The 15,311-nt window shown below is 33.4% G+C and overlaps 1 protein-coding gene across 2 annotated transcripts in view; it reads right to left on the bottom strand.

Moving 5' to 3' along the window:
- Positions 1–15,311, bottom strand: part of KIFAP3 (kinesin associated protein 3) — a 142,711-nt gene that overhangs the window by 72,654 nt on the left and 54,746 nt on the right. The window lies entirely within an intron of this gene.

The following is a 15,311-nucleotide window of genomic DNA, read 5'->3' as shown; positions in this document are numbered from 1 at the left end:
CTCTTCTCTCATTAGCTACATAGCCTTGTGAATGTTATTTAAATTCTGTGTTTCAGTTTCATAATCTGTAAATAACTGTACCTACCTGAAAAGGTTGCTGTGTGAGGATTAGGTGAGAGATTCCTGGTAAAGCAATTAGCACTAAGTTTGACATACAATAAACCAATTCAATAATTATCATTTCTTATTATCATTATTATGTTGGCAGTAACATTCTTTTTGTTTTACAAATGCAACAGTACTATCAGGTGTCCCTAATACATACGATGCTTTTATTTTAAATCCTCAAGACTTGAACTGTAGTTAGAAGTAAGTTGGAGAGGCAGCCGATTTCTGAGATGAGCTAGACAGGATTCAGAGGTATACTCTGAGCCTGTGGCTCCGCCACTTGCCTTTCTACCTAGTCATTTTCCTATAAAGCTCTGCTGTTCATAAAATTTAGGCTTAGAAGAGTCATCTTACACCTGAGGCTCTACTCAGTGAACCATATATAATAAGAACCCATCATCATTCTCTCACTCTCATAAAGTTATAAATTGCTTAATGAAAAAAAAAAAAACTTTACTAAAGAAAATGATCCCCTCTCTATTCCGCTCTCCACACACACATTGTGAAATCTCTCCTCCTTTCATGTTTCCTTCTTTCAACAGAACTTGCTTTCACTCCTCAAGTGGGGAATAGTCATGGAGGGGATGGGCTATCAAGCAGATGAAAGAACAGACAGAAGTCTGAGGACACTGAAGAGAAACCTCACAATTCCCAGACAAATAAAACCTATATAAGCAGAGGTATTTTCCCCATGATTTAGCTGAAGACAAATGAAAAAAAGAAACTGGACTACAACTACTGCTGAGCCAGATAGACTTATGTATTTTTTGAGGAAAGTATGTGAAAGGGGGTTATAACAGAGCTAAGGGACTATAATATTGTATTCAGGGCTCTAAAACCAAGTTGTTAATGTGTCTTCTGGATTTTATCTGGCTGAAGTTTCCCCTAGAATTCAAACAATTGATTTACAAATAACTATAAATTTAATTTTCCCTTTTTTGTATTTAGTTAGGGAATGAAAAAGATATAAACTGGCAATTGGCCTTTATTAAGAAAAATACATAAATATTTTTTAAATGGTCTTGTTACCCATCTATTATCTTGATGATGCTAGTTCTATCCTACAGTTACAAATCACATATTTCCTTTCTCTTCTAAATAATTTCAATATATGAAGACTACGGTATATACACCATATGTATCTTAATCACTGAATCATAAATGATTATATAAATAATCAACTTTTTAATAAAAATGCCTATAACTTCATGGCAGCTAACAGATACCTGACACCTATAACCAAAAAGACAAGGCATTTTAGAATAAAAGTGAGCACCTGGAGTGGGAAGATGTCTGGAAATAACCCGAATTCATCTATTCAAACACAACTCTGCAGAGAAAGTAGAGGCTCTTTGGCAGCCAACATTTATTATTATGACTCAAAGGCTAATTTGCAGATCACATAGCAATAAACAGCTATTAGAGAGATTAAATAGTCTAAGTAAAATGAAGAACTTATCCTTTATTGTAAACTGATAGTCTTCATTCACTGAAAGAATATCTGCGTTCTTTCAAAATAAACACCAAGAAAAAAAATCTTATATACTCTAAATGAATTCCTACAAGGAATGAGATTGGAGGGCATGTTTTTTTCATGAGAATTCATGACTAGAAGCCATAAATTCTAGCTAACTAGCTAGGATTCTTCTACATCCTACAAATGGCAGACATTTCAAAAAGGCTCCTTTAAGACATAAAGACATCAATTACTCCCTAATGGCATCCCAGGTAAAAACAGGCTGCCAACAGTCGGCATCCTGGCACAGCACCAAAGGCTCTGTGAATTTTGAGCACAGGCAGTGAAAAGACTGAGTATCTTGAGAACTAGGTTCTTAATGACTGGAGGTGGATTAGTCAAATCTGTTCAAGTAATAAGGGCAGGGTAGAAAAAAAATGGCCTAGTCATTATGATTCCTTTGGTATTTACGGTAATAAACATGAATCATGATGAACTCACTGGCTATTAAATGCAGAGGTCATAAGTACTTCGATAGGATTTCCAGAGGAATTCACCGTTAATTAGCTGGATCATTATTTGAAAGTGTTACTGAATTATCTTAGCATTTGTGCAGCCATTCCCCTCAAATTGGTCATTCCCAGCTGAGGGCAGTTAATGCCTTAACAAACTGGTCATTAACTCCAGTAACTGATTTTGTGGGAATTATTGCACTTATAAAGTACATTCAAGAGTTTATAAGAAACATTGCATCTTTCTTTCTTTTTAAAGAAATTTACAGCTGTAGTTCAGCTGGGGCAGCTAAAGGAGAGAAAAAAATCAGCTCTCTGGGCTGCTATCAGAATCGATTTTCTGCCAATTAAAGAGCAAAACACAGGCTGATGGGTTTTGAATTTTAAAATGTCTTCAGTTTTTTCATCTCTGAAGTGATGAGTAAAACCACCATTCAATTACTAATTTTGTAAGACACTCGGGATTTTTCATTCACAGTTCAGTCAAGCAGAAATATGAGTTATGAACACCAGAACTCAAAGCCAAATTTCCACTTCTGCAGTAGACCCAGCCCAACACTGTGAAAACAAAGTGAGAACACAAGTTAAGGGCCACATTATTAGCCAGATTCTCATTCCCATCTACATTCTATGTCTTCTTTCAAAGTAGAACACTCCCTTTGATGTCACAAAGACTCCATGAAAAGATAAGAGAAGTGAGAATATAAGCACACCTGTATTAGAATAGAACAGCATTAAGGTGATATATTACCTCTGAAAAGTCTATATGAATACAACATGCTTCAAAATTTGCAGGTATCTTTAAATTTATTATGGAGTTAGAACCCTAGACTTATATCAATACAGTGAAAATGCCACAAGTAAAACCCACCACTTAAAAGATAATTGCAATAATTACTGAGCATGTTGACTATACTGACATAGACTAAAAAGATACTGAAGTTATATTAGAACATCTTTGATATTTGTTTCCACATAATTTTATGCTTATTAAAGCATATACTGCAGATGTATACTCAGTATAAATAGTCTATTTTAAATTTGAATTTGCACAGACCAATGCTTAAGATTGTAACTACCTGAATGATCTGTTTTATAACAGATTTCTTTATAGTCAAGATTTGAGAGGAACAGATAAAAATCAACAGCTATTAACCAACAGTTAGGGGAAAAAATAAACATAATTTATAGATTACAAAGATCAGTATGAAGACATTAAGTACAGCAATAGTTTCTGAGGTACACCGGTTCATGGATAAGTAATTTTTATGTCCACTTATTTAATTTTAAAAGTATGAGAAACATTGCAGATCTACCAGTAAGCTAAACACTCTATTTTTAGAGATATTCACTAAATGAGTACTCTTATATAAAACGTTTTGATGGATTTTCATTGGTTTTTTTAGTATGTACAAGTGTACATTTTGCCACGCAGCTTATTTTTCAACATGTCTTCAATTATTTTATTGTCTTCTCTAGAATTTTTATTACATCCAGAAAATACAACTTTTCTGCAATAAGCTCTAAAGAATACACATACTTGTGGTACAAATGATAAGAACCAAAATAAAGCCCTTAACAATGACTACTTTCTAGCCTATATGTCCACATCACTGTCTTAATATGCTTTGGCCAAATTTTACCATTGAGAAATGGAGACACCCTAGGCAATATTCACACACACAGTATTGGAACCAGCTGGTGACAGAAGAATCTTAAGAAAAAAGGCTTCTTGATTTAATTGGGAAAACAGGAGGAAGCATAAATTTTACTGCCATTAATAACTTCAAGCAATCTTGATATGACTCTACCTCACCCTGACGGCGAGACATGTGCTTTCTGTTAAAGTGTTTGCCACATCTGACCCCTATTGTTTGCTCACTTGATCAGGTAAGAAAATGTAGGTTTATTTATAGGATAAATGAGGCCTATTAAAATTGAGAAACAGTGTAGTAGTCTATGAGGAGCTACATTCTGAAACAGATGTGTGAAATTCCATAACAGTTTGGTAATAAACAGACCAACCGAACCAATGTATTTATTTTTTTAAATCTACTTTAAGTTTCTTAAAGAAACCATCATAAAGGCAACCTAGTTTCAAAAAAATGGAAAATACTTCCTGCTTGGAATTCATTATTCTGACCATTTCCAAACAGTTTTTAATAAGTCAGAAAAGGCAAAATGTTGCTTTCTTCACAAAATAAAGTTTTATTTCTTAATTCTTCATGATGCTGTGGGTAAATTAAAAATTAGGTCATACCAATATAAAGTGAAGAAGTGAATTTAACATTGTGGAAAAATTTCAAAGGTGTTCAGATGTTAACTTTGTCAATTTTCTTTTAAAGACAAATGACAGAATGGTCAAAGGAAATAACCCTTAATTTCTATGTGATCAAAGTTTAGAGTTCAACAGTATCTGCTCTGGTGATCTCCAACAATAAGGGAAATCAGACTTGTCTAAACCGGAAGAAATCAAACATTTATTACTTAACTCTTGACCTGGTCTGACTCCTTACATGCTGATGAAATCTTTCTACAGCCCTGTAAAATGCCCTGAACCCATATTACCTAAATGTAATCTAGACAAAAATGAATCAGGTGCCATTCTTACTCTCAAAACCAATTTTGGGTCTACTCACAGGACAGAGAAACATTATATCAATTTGGAACACCTTAGAAACTCTAATTTGTCTTCCAATGAAGACAATATGGTCTAACGTTACTGACTAAAAATATAAACCTTTTGAAATTATTCACATAAAACTGTAAAACAGGCCTGATGTGCTATTGAATTTAGGAGTCCCAATTTTCCTGTCATAACCAATAACATTAGTTTCTGCACACACCAGCCACACAAACTGGCACAGACTTAAAACTCTTAAACTTAGAAGAATCAACATTTAAGTGATGGTGCAAACCTTCATACTAGTAGCTTTCAGTGCCATACGTTTATCACTGACCAGTGTGGCTCTGCTGATTAAAAAACAACTTTAAGAAATATGTCAGAGCTAGCTAACTTTTTTACTTAATTTGCACATAAGTTTATAGATTATATAAGAAAATGCTTAACACAAGTTAAACACATCAGATGAATATTCATTATGACTCAATTTATAGCTATTACAATTATTGTAAGTATAGAAAAACTTAGCAACATCTATAGGTAACACTACTAATGCCTCAGTTTTTAAGGATGAGAAACATGCTCATCTCTGCTTATAAATAAGCTAAGGAGGTATCCCAAGCCAGGGTAATTTTGTGATACTGGGTTCAAATTATACGAACTTCTGAATACATTTAAAGAATAGTTTACTAATCTAGGATTAAGACTGTCGTTTCATCTCTTTGAACGTGGTTCTCAAACTATCTGTGGTGGTGAGACAGGTTTTTGATTTCTTTCCCCTAACATTTTTATTAAAGTATAATAAATGTATTATAAATATATTATAATAAATGATATATATAATTAAAGTATAATAAAAATGAAATTAAACAAAGAATACATAAAATAGAAGATCCAAATTTGTATTATAACATTCAGCAGACAAAATCTTATTCTGCTATATGTGTCTAAGTGCTTACTTTTAATTTCTGGACTTACACAATATAGACCAGTAAGAACTAATAACAAATAGACCAAGTATTAGTCTGCGGACCACACTTTGAGTATCACTGTATTAGAAGATTCCTGTCCTGAATTCACTGATACATGAGGAAAGCTATAAAATATAAGTGAAATTAAGGTGTTATTTCAATGTTTAAAACAAACCCTTTATAACCAAGCCTAGAAATACTCAAAACTGTGAAGGAAACTGTTTTCTGTGTACCTAATCTCTCATTTGGCAACCATTAGCCCCCTCAAGTCTTTCCCTTTCTTTTCTTCCTTCTTATCATGACTAACATGTGTATAGAACCTTCTAATTATTAAATACATGCTTATTCTCTCATCTGATTATCAGAACAAACCTGTGAGATAGAATCTATTTTATCCCCTTATTTTCTAAATAAAACAAAAGTCTCGGTGAAGATCAACTGACTTGCCTAAAGTCACTAAGATAATAAAGGGCAGAGAGAGAGCTCCTTTGATACTCCTTTTCATGTGTTTCTTTCATCCATTCATCCCTTTAACCACCCACCAAATATTTATTGAGAACATACAATGTGCTAGGCATTGTTCTAGGTATTAGGAGTAAAGAAGTGAACAAAATTGATGGAACTCCATATTGTCACGGAGCTTATGTAGTTAGGGCCTGGAGGGAGGAAAGGGGAGGTGGGTGGTGCACAGGTAATACACAAGATAATTATATGAAATTTATATTCAATGGTGATTAAGTACTATGGGGTAGCAGCTATATTTTGAAGATAGAACTCACTGGATTCCTGAGAGTTTGGATAAAGCATAGGAGTGAAAGAGGGGAGTCAAGGATAACTCCTCCAGTTCTGGTCTGGTTAACTAGAAAGATGAAGTTACCACTGACTGTCGTGAGAAGTGAAAATAGTAAATTTAGGTGAGCGTAGGGTAGAGATCGGGTGCTTAATTTTGAACTTGTTAAATCTCAGATGCTAATAAGGCATCCAATTAGCAATATGTGGACCAAGAAAATCAGAAAGGAGGTTGAGATTATTTTATTTATATTTCAGAGTCATCAGTATAGGCAAGAGTATTTAAATGGAATGAAGTCAGCAAAGTAGTAAGCATAGATAAAGTCCAAGGACTAAGCACTGGACGCATTCTAATGCTTAGAAATTGGAAAGATGAGGTGGAAGCAGAAAAGGAGACTGAGAAGGATTGGATATTTAGGAGGATCCTAGCTATTAAGAGTACTGAGTCCTGGAAAACCAATGGAAAAAGTTAAAGGAGGAGGGAACTGTAACAAATACTGCTCATAGATTGAGTAACATGAGTACTGGGCATTGACCATTGGCTTTAGCAATGTGCAGGTCACTGGAACTTGACCAGAGTAGTGTGATGGAATGTTTGTGTGGAAGGTGAAGGGTGGGAGTGACAGCTGCATTGGAAAAGACTCAATAGTGTATAAAACAATGAGAGGGGGGACAGAAAGAGGAGAGTGAATAGAAGGAAGCAGAGATAGGGAAAGATGAAGATAGCAGATAGGGAAAGAAAGAAAGAAATTGAAAACAGGGAGAGTGGGCATATTTATACATATGAAAGGGAAGAGGAAAAATGAAGACAGGAAATGAAGATAATTCTTTTGAGGAGAGTTAAAATGGGAAGAAAAGAAACAACTAACTAGAAGGCAAAAGAAGTGAGAGTGAAAAATAATCTTTTTACAATTGCTACAAAGAAAATAAAACACGTAGGAATACAACTTACAAGGGATGTGAAGAACCTCTTCAAGGAGAACTACAAACCACTGCTCAAGGAAATAAGAGAGGACACAAACAAATGGAAAAACATTCCATGCTCATGAATAGGAAGAATCAATATTGTAAAAATGGCCATACTGCCCAAAGTAATTTATAGATTCAGTGCTATCCTCATCAAACTACCATTGACTTTATACACAGAATTAGAAAAAACTATTTTAAATTTCATATAGAACCAAAAAAGAGCCTGCATAGCTAAGACAATCCTAAGCAAAAAGAATGCAGCAGGAGGCAACATGCTACCTGACTTCAAACAATACTACAAAGTTACAGTAACCAAAACAGCATGATACTTGTATCAAAACAGATATATAGACCAATAGAACAGAACAGAGGCCTCAAAAATAATGCCACACATCTACAACCATCTGATCTTTGACAGACCTGACAAAAAGCAATGGGAAAAGGATTCCCTATTTAATAAATGGTGTTGGGAAAACTGGCTTAGCTATATGCAGAAAGCTGAAACTGGATCTCTTCCTTACACCTTATATAAAAATTAAGTCAAGAGGGATTAAAGACTTAAATTTAAGACCTAAAACCATAAAAACCCTAGAAGAAAACCTAGACAATACCATTCAGCACCTATGCATGGGCAAAGACCTCACGACTAAAACACCAAAACTAATGGCAACAAAAGCCAAAATTGACAAATGGGATCTAACTAAACTGAAGCACTTCTGCACAGCAAAAGAAACTATCATCAGAGTGAACAGGCAACCTACAGAATGGGAGAAAATTTTTGCAATCTATCCATCTGACAAAGGTGTAATATAAAAAATCTACAAGGAACTTTAACAAATTTACAAGAAAAAAAACCAACCCCATCAAGAACTGGGAGAAAAATATGAAGAGAAACTTCTCAAAAGACATTTATGTGACCAACAAACATGGAAAAAAGCTCATCATCGCTGGTCATTAGAGAAATGCAAATCAAAACCACAATGAGATACCATCTCATGCCAGGTAGAATGGTAATCATTAAAAAGTCAGGAAGCAACAGATGCTGGAGAGGATGTGGAGAAATAGGAACGCTTTTACACTGTTGGTGGGACTGTAAATTAGTTTAACCATTGTGGAAGACAGTGTGTCAATTCCTCAAGGATCTAGAAATAGAAATACCATTTGACCCAGCAATCACATTACTGGGTATATATCCAAAAGATTATAAATCATTCTACTATAAAGATACATGCACATGTATGTCTATTGCAGCACTATTCACAATAGCAAAGACATAGAACTAACCCAAATGCCCACAAATGATAGACTGGATAAAGAAAATATGGCACATATACATAATGGAATACTATGCAGCCATAAAAAAGGATGAGTACATGTCCTTTGCAGGGACGTGGATGAAGCTGGAAACCATAATTTTCAGCAAACTAACACAGGAACAGAAAACCGAACACCACATGTTCTCACTCATAAGTGGGAGTTGAACAATGAGAACACATGGACACAGGGAGGGTAACATCACATACCAAGGGCTGTTGTAAGGTAGAGGACAAGGGGAGGGATAGTATTAGAAGAAATACCTAATGTAGAGGACAGGTTGATGGGCACAGCAAACCACCATGGCATGTGTATACCTATATAACAGATCTGCAAGTTCTGCACATGTATCCCAGAACTTAAAGTATAATAATAAAAAAATTTAGTTAATATTTTAAAAGCTGACATAAAAATTAGGAACATTACTCAATTTAAAATATACAATAATATCACTCACAACAGAAAAAAATGTAAATAAACTCAAAAATTAAAATTGTCTAAAAGAGTTCACCAGTGAAATGCCACTTTTATTATTGTTATTATGTATGCACTCTGTAAAACATTGCCATCTGCTACTGTGTGCTGTTTAACTTTAATCCAAGAACAAAGGCCCTTCCAAAGAACACATTTCAATTGGGTATTTATACTCCCTCTTGTGCTCAAATCATCCGTAAGCACATTGAACAAGCCTCAGCTTATGAAATCTCCAAGCCAAAGCAAATGAGAGGTGTAACAAAATATGTGCATGATGCATCAGACAAAAAGCTAGGAAAATTTAACTTTTCAAGTTACTTTTGAAACACTATCAGTACATTCTCCAGGGTACTGAAGAATACACTATGACAAGGAATTTCCTTGCCATCTTCCAACCCAGTATAGTCTGATACAAGGAAGCACTCTTGAGACATATCAGGGTTAAGTGGCTTAATAACTTTAGACAAGGGAAACGCTTTTTTGAAAATCTGATTCTTGGATAAGCCAAAAAAAAATCTTTAAACACTTTTAAAAAGTTAACACTACAAAAATCCCCAAAAGACTGTATCTAACAATTAGTTAAGTAAAGCCAAGTTTTGTAGGTCCAATTCAATTTGCAGATAATCACATTTGCTGAAACCAATGGCTATGATAGATCTCCCAGATGTTAGTATTAACTTACTTACCAGACATAAGAAACTATCTGTCAAGGTACAGGAATGATATAACTGAAATGATTTATAACTGATAGAGAACTAAGCAGAAATAAATTTAGTGTCCTTATGAAATCTCTGGAAAATAACATATTAAGAAAAATAAATGAATAAATTTAGTAATATTTAGAAGAAGGAAAACAAAGAAATATTCAGATATAAGGCTTCCCGTGGAACCAATTAAAAATTTAGATTTTCTCCACTCTTAGGAAAAGATCAAAACTACTCAAATCAATTTCAGCATAAGTGAAGATAGAAAATTTAAAATAATTATTTATAATATTCCTTACAAATCCCTTTTTGTGTCCTTCATGTTAAAAGACAAAGCTAAATTCAGAATTCTTAAATGAAATGCTTTATGTGACAAAACAATATTAAAATAATTTTTGGTTCTGTTTGAATTAGTTCCCCTTAGAGCCTTACATGGAAAAAGGGCAGAGCTATAATACAATTTCTTCTTTGCCTTTAATTATTCAAATCACAAAACTTTAATTATACATATTTTTTCAGTTTATTCTCCAAGTAAACTTTGAGTAAAGTTATTCAGCCATTAACACCAATCTTACAACAGCAGGGGTCGCAATGTACTAGTTCAATGTTTGAGGAAACTGAGAAGCAGATTAACTGTTCATATTGCATAAATTTATTAGAGTCTGAAAGATTCACAACTCACTGTACTGTAGTTAAAATAATCTATCATTACATATAAAAAAGATCTTTCTGTTGTGGGGGTCCTCAAATTATAATTTAAAAAATCTACTTAAAAGCTGATAGCATTTCTAGTGAAACAGCATAAAAATCTCTTAAGCTAAGTTCTACCATACGCATTAGCTCCACAGAGGTGCTTCTAACCTCTTTAAAAATAAGTAATTTTGATATATGTAACAGGTATTTTTAAAATTCAGTCTACTGTCAACTTGAACATATATTAAACATTGAGTTTGTTTCTGAAGAAAAAGGCAAACTGATCATTCAAGTCTACTGCATACTTTTATATTCTTTTCTCCACAGTAAAGAAAACACACCCCAAGTACTTTAAATATTTGATTTACAAAAGGTTTCTGCAGTTAAATTTCTCTAAATTTTAATTCCACATAATCACTCCAGTTATTTGCCAAAAACTAATCTAAAATAATTTAGATAGCCTACTATTTAACTCATTAAAAAATAAACGAAAAATAAAATTTTTTAAAAATCCAGCAGAAACAGTGATATTTCTGAATGTTTGAAGGAAAACAAGATTAACCACTTCCTCTAGTTCATTATTTTTCATCAAACCAACCAGGAACATAAAATCAATGAGTAACTAATAACTAGCATAAAAAGGAAATACAATAAAATATGAAATGTCCATTGCAAATAGAAAAGGTAAATGCTATTTTGTGAACATTTTTATTTAATTACATATATTAAACAAAATAATGTATGTCAAATATAATATATAATGTGTATGTGTATGTGATGTGTGTATGTTTGTATACACATGTGAATATACATGTATACAAACATACACACATCACATACATATGTGAGGGTTGGGCTACACTGTAAAACATATTTAAAAAATGTACTTTTTTCACCTTAGGAAAAATATATCATATTATGGATTCAGGTAAAAAAATGTGTGAAAGTCAGTGTTCTAAATAAATTTTTCCAGTTGCTTTAAAATCCATGTCCTTTATAACACAGCTTCCTTACTACATCTTTGTATAGGCATAGTAGCCAAAGATCACATATGTTAAATGTTATCACTGAATTACTCAATTGACAAGTTTAGCTTATTGTGTTAGGAGTTAATGATTTAATTGTCTACACATGTAACATATACGTTAACAAATGTAAAAAATGACCATTCTAGTAACATCAGAAAATCTATTATACACAAAATATGAAAATCAATTATACACTAAATGAAATTTCTATGAACATAGCAGAGAGATATAATCAAGCAAAATCAGTTTCTTCAGAGTCAAAAGAAATGTTACAATGTCCATGCAATAAAACTCAAGAATATTACTACAAAGAGAACCCTTGGGGAACTCATTTGGAATTCATTTAAAAATATATATACAATTCAAATAACTTTAGTTGTCAGTTTCCAAGACCACAAGGGAACAGAAATAGATTATTATAGAAGAGAAAAATTGCTGCTATAGAAATGCTGCTGGTACAGAAGAAATGTGAAGTGACAGCCAAGGCCAGGGGAAAAACAGAAAACTTGTATATAAAAATGAAAAATACATGGCATTCTGGGGCCATTTAGCAATCGGAAATCCTTGGGCACAGTAATAATATTTATGGCCCTGTATAATAAATTATCTTCAGACTTGCAAAGTTGAATAAATGATAATAGAAACAATAATAGCTATACCCAGGGTCTCTGGCTCCAAATCCCATGTTTTTAATCATTACACTACACTACTCACTAAAATTTAAAATTACATTCAAGATATTAAAGTAAATTTAAGAAAATACTTTAGAAAACAAAGATGTAATTAATTTTTAAAAGGCCTTCTCCTATAAACTGAATGTCTATGCCCCCCCTAAAATTCTTATGCTGAAACATAATCTTTAGTGTGATAATACTTGGGGCTGGAGCCTTTGAGAGATGATTACATCATGACAGCAGAGCCACCATGTTTGGGGATTGGTGTCTGTAATGGTCTGTTGGCATACTGCTAATAATGACATACCCAAGACTGGGTAATTTATAAAGAGAAAACGGCTGGGGAGGCCTCACAATCATGACTGAAGGTAAATGAGTAGCAAAGTCACATCTTCCATGGTGGCAGACAAGAAGAGCTTGTGTAAGGGGAACTCCCATTTATAAAACCATCAGATCTGCTGAGACTTATTCACTACCATGAGAACAGTATGGGGAAAACACCCTTATGATTCAATTATCACCACCTGGCCCCACCCTTGAAATGAGGAGATTATTGCAATTCAAGGTTAGATTTGGGTGGGGACACAGCCAAACCATATCAGTGCCTTTAGAAAAGACACCTCAAAGAGCTCCATTTCCCCTTTTGGCATGTGAAGATATGGTGAGAAGACAGCTGTCTATAAACCAGGAAGCAAGCCCTCCCCAGATCCTGAATATGTTGGTACCTTGATCTTGAACTTTACAGCTTCCGGAACTGTAAGAAATAAATTTTTGTTGTTTCTAAGTCACCCAGTCTATTCCCTTATAGAAACTTGAACTACCTAAGATACCTATGTATGAAATGATTAAACACCCTTAATAATATAAGCCTGGAGAACTTATAAAAAAAAATCCTTTCTAAATATCTAATATTTTGGGATTCTATGTATTTTTATTTTGATGACAATTTCACATATTTATAATTTTGTAATACTGCATTATCTCATTTAACTCTTCCCTATTAATGTATACTATTATTATCTACATACTGGAGATGAGAAAACTGACATATAGTTTAGGTAATTGTATAATATCACATAACTGGTATCTGATGAAGCCAATATTCAAAGGCATATAGTCTGGCTCCACAATCCCAGCTTTAATTAATGTGCTCTGGGCTACCACAGTTGCAAGACAGACTACGTACTGTGGGGTTTGCATGATATGTCAGGACGCACTATTTAAGAGATTCTGGTAATCCTGAAAACCCCAAAATAACTTGCAGGATCATTTTCTTGCTCACCAATGTTCCAGTTCTACTCATTCCAGGCATTTGTCCACTCCCTTGAAGTTAGGCATGGCCACATGATTTGCTTTTTCAACAGAATGTAAGCAATAATAATTTGTCACTTCAAAGTGGAAGCCTTTAAGAAAAGCATGCAATTCTCCATATTCCTGTTCCTTCACACTTCTCTATTTCTGTTCCTGGCACTAACATTCTAATAGTCATAGATTCTATGACATACTTTTCTAACATTACCCACATCCAAACAGTAACTATAACATATTCATTTCAGCTATGATATGTCTCTTCTGCCCTTTCCTTTTGTCTCATACTGGACATACTACATCTTCTCTAAATGAGGTTTTCTTTACTTCTTGTCTTGCCTACAACAGGCTACTGATCTCATCTTCAGACTCTAATGTGAGTCCATCAAATAGAATGTGTCAGATTAATTTCCCTTGAGCAGATTTTTGATTATAACCTACCTACATCAAAAGTCTGCAATGATTCCTACCACAAGTTTTAAGTATAAACTTCTCAGCAATGCTTTAAACTTCGTAATACCACTTAAGGGCCTAAATCCATTTTTCTAAATGTTACCTTTTGCTTATTCTTAGTCATATTCTATGCTCAAGTTGAAAGGCAACTTCTTATTCCTTCTATTGGCCTAGCTCTATCTATGCCTTAGATCATGTTGATTGCTTTATCTGAAATACTTTCTACAGCCTAAATTCTTAATTCTTTTATAAATATCACACTGTGAAAATGACAAATTTTTCAATATCAATTTCAAATGAAATCTTAATGATAAAGTATCAATATGGGAATATCATCTCTTTTGAATCTCAGATATCTATAGGTTGAAAACATCTCTCTATAGTGTGTTTTGCCATGGTAGAGTGGCAATTTAATTCAATTTACTAAACTGAACTACATATTCAACAGAGCAAATTTTTTTAAAAAATTATCTAGTTTGTCAACAAAAATGTAACAATTACGAGAAAAGTATTCATACTCAGAGTAACATAAGTCAGCAACATGTATAGAATGTCTACTTCATAACAAATGATGATGATGTTGGTAGAAACATAACAAAAGCCAGCATTTACTAAGAAAATACTATGTGTCAGGTACTTGGCAGGCAAGTCCTCATTTGATCTTCAAAAACTCTAAGTTGAATTATTATCCTCATTTAAGAGATAAGGAAACTGAGTCACAAAGAGTTTGCATAACTTGCCGAAGGTCACATGATTACACGTAAACAGTCACAATTCTACTAAAACAGTCTGACTCAAGAAACTGAGCTCCAAAAGAGATAAAATATTAATTTATATATTGAATATGTTTTATATCCCACAATTTACTCTTTGTTAACAAATAATGAAGGGGGTATCACATGAGTAATTTCTTAAAAAATCTCTTTCAAGTCATACATTTTATCATATGTTACAAGGCAATTATTTCATAAAAGCACAAGACTAGAAACTGAACAAACCAAATAGACTATGAATTCCTTCAGGCCAATGACTGTGATTTGTTTATCTTCATACACTGAGAAGCTGACCTAAAATGTGACACATAATATGTCAGATTTATAATAAGTGAAAGGTCACATGAATTAAAATCAAGACCAATCAACTTTCCTTTTAATGTAGACATTTATTCCTCAAATGTCTACATTGCTTTGGTTCTCCAAAACCAATTTTTGAAAGTGGTCCTCAATAGAGTAACT

The sequence above is a fragment of the Callithrix jacchus genome, chromosome 18, assembly GCF_049354715.1.
Source record: "Callithrix jacchus isolate 240 chromosome 18, calJac240_pri, whole genome shotgun sequence".
Lineage (NCBI taxonomy): Eukaryota > Metazoa > Chordata > Mammalia > Primates > Cebidae > Callithrix > Callithrix jacchus.
This window is presented reverse-complemented; position numbering and strand designations above follow the sequence as displayed.